The following is a 5,000-nucleotide window of genomic DNA, read 5'->3' as shown; positions in this document are numbered from 1 at the left end:
AGCACGAAGGAGGTTCAGCGGGTTACCCCGACCTTTCGGCCTAGGAAGACACGCTGATTCCTTCAGTGTAGCGCGCGTGCGGCCCAGAACATCTAAGGGCATCACAGACCTGTTATTGCTCAATCTCGTGCGGCTAGAAGCCGCCTGTCCCTCTAAGAAGAAAAGTAATCGCTGACAGCACGAAGGATGTCACGCGACTAGTTAGCAGGCTAGAGTCTCGTTCGTTATCGGAATTAACCAGACAAATCGCTCCACCAACTAAGAACGGCCATGCACCACCACCCACCGAATCAAGAAAGAGCTATCAATCTGTCAATCCTTCCGGTGTCCGGGCCTGGTGAGGTTTCCCGTGTTGAGTCAAATTAAGCCGCAGGCTCCACTCCTGGTGGTGCCCTTCCGTCAATTCCTTTAAGTTTCAGCTTTGCAACCATACTTCCCCCGGAACCCAAAAGCTTTGGTTTCCCGGAGGCTGCCCGCCGAGTCATCGGAGGAACTGCGGCGGATCGCTGGCTGGCATCGTTTATGGTTAGAACTAGGGCGGTATCTGATCGCCTTCGAACCTCTAACTTTCGTTCTTGATTAATGAAAACATACTTGGCAAATGCTTTCGCTTCTGTTCGTCTTGCGACGATCCAAGAATTTCACCTCTAACGTCGCAATACGAATGCCCCCGCCTGTCCCTATTAATCATTACCTCGGGTTCCGAAAACCAACAAAATAGAACCGAGGTCCTATTCCATTATTCCATGCACACAGTATTCAGGCGGGCTTGCCTGCTTTAAGCACTCTAATTTGTTCAAAGTAAACGTGCCGGCCCACCGAGACACTCAATAAAGAGCACCCTGGTAGGATTTCAACGGGGTCCGCCTCGGGACGCACGAGCACGCACGAGGCGGTCGCACGCCTTCGGCTCGCCCCACCGGCAGGACGTCCCACGATACATGCCAGTTAAACACCGACGGGCGGTGAACCAACAGCGTGGGACACAAATCCAACTACGAGCTTTTTAACCGCAACAACTTTAATATACGCTATTGGAGCTGGAATTACCGCGGCTGCTGGCACCAGACTTGCCCTCCAATAGATACTCGTTAAAGGATTTAAAGTGTACTCATTCCGATTACGGGGCCTCGGATGAGTCCCGTATCGTTATTTTTCGTCACTACCTCCCCGTGCCGGGAGTGGGTAATTTGCGCGCCTGCTGCCTTCCTTGGATGTGGTAGCCGTTTCTCAGGCTCCCTCTCCGGAATCGAACCCTGATTCCCCGTTACCCGTTACAACCATGGTAGGCGCAGAACCTACCATCGACAGTTGATAAGGCAGACATTTGAAAGATGCGTCGCCGGTACGAGGACCGTGCGATCAGCCCAAAGTTATTCAGAGTCACCAAGGCAAACGGACCGGACGAGCCGACCGATTGGTTTTGATCTAATAAAAGCGTCCCTTCCATCTCTGGTCGGGACTCTGTTTGCATGTATTAGCTCTAGAATTACCACAGTTATCCAAGTAACGTGGGTACGATCTAAGGAACCATAACTGATTTAATGAGCCATTCGCGGTTTCACCTTAATGCGGCTTGTACTGAGACATGCATGGCTTAATCTTTGAGACAAGCATATGACTACTGGCAGGATCAACCAGGGAGCTGCGTCAACTAGAGCTGAGCAGCCGGCCGCCCGGGAGTGTGTCCCGGGGGCCCGCGCGAACACGCAAGCGTCCGCTCAATCATTCTGCAAACAGGAGGAGGCTGAGCTCCCCTGCACAATACACCTCGAAACCCTCTCAGGTCCCGGCGGCGCGCAGCGCCGTCCCAAGTACTTGGTCGGGTTCGAGAGAGGCGCAATCGCCCGGAGTTAGGCGAGTAGACGCTTTCGGTGCGACCACCCGTGCTCCCAACTGAGCTTGCCGCTGCCGACAGAGGGCCCGGGAGCGTGCTGTCGTGGCATTGCCGGCGGGAGACAACACGCGCCACCTACGGTGACCGGCAGCTCCAACGCCAGCGCCACAGAAGGACAAAAGCCCCACTTGGGTGCCGAAGCGAACTCTCCCTCAGCACAGCGCACGCGCCAACACATCCGCACAGCTGCGATACAAACCACCAGCGAGAACCGCTGGGGCGACCGAGCAGCAGACGGCGTCGCGGCGCCGAGCGCCGGGCGGCGGCGCATCCTCAACGCACACAGTCCTCAATCGGACCAGCACACTGAAGATGTCCACCGCGCTTCGCACCGGGCCCGCGAGGACCTACTTTGGCCGCACGGCGCCGCGCGCAGGGTGCGCCGGCGCGCAGCTGCGACGCCTGCCGCGTCCGTCGGCCGGCGCGCCTGCCACTGGCCGCCCCCCACCAGCCGGCTGTAGCGCGTGCGCCCACGCACCGCGCGGCCAGCACGCCGGGAGGCGCCCCCTCACCGGCCGGGGACGGTCCCACCCAGCCACCGCCGCGTATCGCTTCACACCCAGATGCCGTTCAGTTTCGTCGGCATGGTGGGTATCGCTGGAACAACCGGTTAGTACCTCAACCTATCGTCGCCATCACCGATTCACCCCTAGCGAGAACAACCGCACCACAACAGGTTACCATTTGTTCATTTGCGTAACTTCACCAGAAAACGCAGGCGTCCATCGCCATTTGCAACTTCAACGATTATTGCATGCCTGTGTCAGGTGTCACGCCACACTACGTCTGCCCAACATACACGCAACAAAATGTGCACGCCTAGACAATACGTGGAAGGTGGCCCCCGTACGTATGCGATGTCCATTGCTCGAACGACTGTCAACCGGCCTCTGTAGCATGTCGCAGATATGGAACGCGGTGCACCATGCCATCACGGTGTGTGAGGAGAGACGACTAGGTCCGAATACATCAACAGACAGCTCATGCTGATCGCCATCCACGGCGTCCGTTCCTCCCACACGTCTCTATGGCGTACCACACTGCAATCCAGCTCTCATAGGGAGACGACACGTAGCTGCGTGCACAATATTTGCACTGTATGGTCCGCCGTTTTTGGGCGCAGTCGTTGTGCGGTCACACATGTGCCACGATGTATCATTCAGTACATAAGGACGAATGTGCAGTACAGATTGTGGTTCACGCGTACGACATCAGCGGACAGTTGACACAGGCCGCACCACAACGTAGCCTGAGTACGTCGCATGCGAAGGGCATTGAACATGCAAACTTCTCACCAACCAGCTTGCGAAGGCAGGGGGCAAGGTGGGGACGTGGGGAGGGGCGGCATGTACGTCCTGCTGCCATCCACATTACAGTGTACAGCAGGAGCATGTGGAAAGTGAGCAAGACTTGCAAGGTGTTTAACATGAAGCGATACACAGGGGTGCGGGGCAGTGCGAGTAGCGAAACTATATTGCGAGGGTTGCGGGTGGGCAACACTACAGTAATTGAACGAGTCGTATAACAATTACAGAGCAGGTTTAGGCGACAACGTGGGTTACGTTAAGGCGACAACATGGGTTAGGTTAAGGCACAACATGGGTTAGGTTAAGGCACAACATGGGTTAGGTTAAGGCACAACATGGGTTAGGTTAAGGCACAACATGGGTTAGGTTAAGGCACAACATGGGTTAGGTTAAGGCACAACATGGGGTTAGGTTAAGGCACAACATGGGTTAGGTTGAGGCACAACATGGGTTAGGTTAAGGCACAACATGGGTTAGGTTGAGGCACAACATGGGTTAGGTTGAGGCACAACATGGGTTAGGTTGAGGCACAACATGGGTTAGGTTAAGGTACAACATGGGTTAGGTTAAGGTACAACATGGGTTAGGTTAAGGTACAACATGGGTTAGGTTAAGGTACAACATGGGTTAGGTTAAGGTACAACATGGGTTAGGTTAAGGTACAACATAGGTTAGGTTAAGGTACAACATAGGTTAGGTTAAGGTACAACATAGGTTAGGTTAAGGTACAACATAGGTTAGGTTAAGGTACAACATAGGTTAGGTTAAGGTACAACATAGGTTAGGTTAAGGTACAACATAGGTTAGGTTAGGTTAGGTTAGGTTACACGTTGTTGTACGGAAAGGTGTAGGGGGGGGGGGGGGGGGGCGGGGGCGCGGCAGGTTCGTTGATAGTGATTATAGTAAGTGAATGCTTGTGACATGATCAGATTTGTCACGTCAGGATGCACCTTTGGCTTATTAGAGGCGGCGCTCCAATTCTATGCTTGTGTGAGACCTGTGTCTTTGACTCATGTCATTGTTTGTGCGCTGTGACAGGAGGTACTATTGTGATGTTGGGTGCACCGTTGTATAGGACATGTGTGGGTGTTGGTGCCTGGTCTGCGCAATGGTGGATGTCGAAAGGCTGGGATATTGTATTTTCCGCACGGACCTCCTGGTCTGGTTGTGATAGTGTGGATTGTGTAATGTGGCGGAGAAGATGCACTGGATGTTGTTCCATGCTGGTGCTTACATATTGTATGTGCGCCTGTTAGAAGCAGAGAGTGGTGCGTGATCAGAGTGTCTGGCTGACGTGTGGTTCCCATTTTGGGCAGACTCTTTCAGCATGTATACGGACAGTTGTGTATATTTGCTGTAGTTTGATGGCTCTGCATTGATTACTAATCAGCGCCGTGTGTACGGGTAATCTGGTTCCAGTCCAAAATGTTCCATCTGTGTACATTAGTGACAAAGACTCCCCCCCATGCAGTGGGGCTCGGTCTGTTATAACTCTTTCCGCGTAATATATTTGCCCCACGTTTTTGCGACTGCGAGTGCGAGTGCAACGCGCATGGGGACCGACATGCTGATGGCTCGGTATCGGACGCCGTACAGTGAGCAACGCGATCGCGTCTCTCGCTCGTAAGTGGTACAGGTCGCGGCTCATGTATACGGACAGCGGGAATGTCGCATATTGGAAATAACTCTTCATGAAACGCAAGTTATAGGGGTGGATTGCACTTTACGAGTGCGGGAAACGTCCGCCGTTCATCCGCTGGAGGTGCGAGTTTGGCGGTTGGGGTGGTGCACGAACG

The 5,000-nt window shown here is 54.0% G+C and overlaps 1 non-coding gene across 1 annotated transcript in view; it reads right to left on the bottom strand.

The window, feature by feature from the left end:
- Nucleotides 1-1,644, bottom strand: part of LOC124725257 — a 1,909-nt gene extending 265 nt beyond the window's left edge. The window contains exon 1 of the ribosomal RNA XR_007006694.1: nucleotides 1-1,644. This exon is cut by the window's left edge and continues 265 nt beyond it. This is a non-coding gene — a ribosomal RNA (small subunit ribosomal RNA).
- Between the last annotated feature and the right edge of the window lie 3,356 nt (nucleotides 1,645-5,000).

The sequence above is a fragment of the Schistocerca piceifrons genome, unplaced genomic scaffold (genome assembly GCF_021461385.2).
Source record: "Schistocerca piceifrons isolate TAMUIC-IGC-003096 unplaced genomic scaffold, iqSchPice1.1 HiC_scaffold_1036, whole genome shotgun sequence".
Lineage (NCBI taxonomy): Eukaryota > Metazoa > Arthropoda > Insecta > Orthoptera > Acrididae > Schistocerca > Schistocerca piceifrons.
The sequence above is the reverse complement of the archived record's forward strand: the minus strand, read 5'-3'. Positions and strand labels throughout refer to the sequence as shown.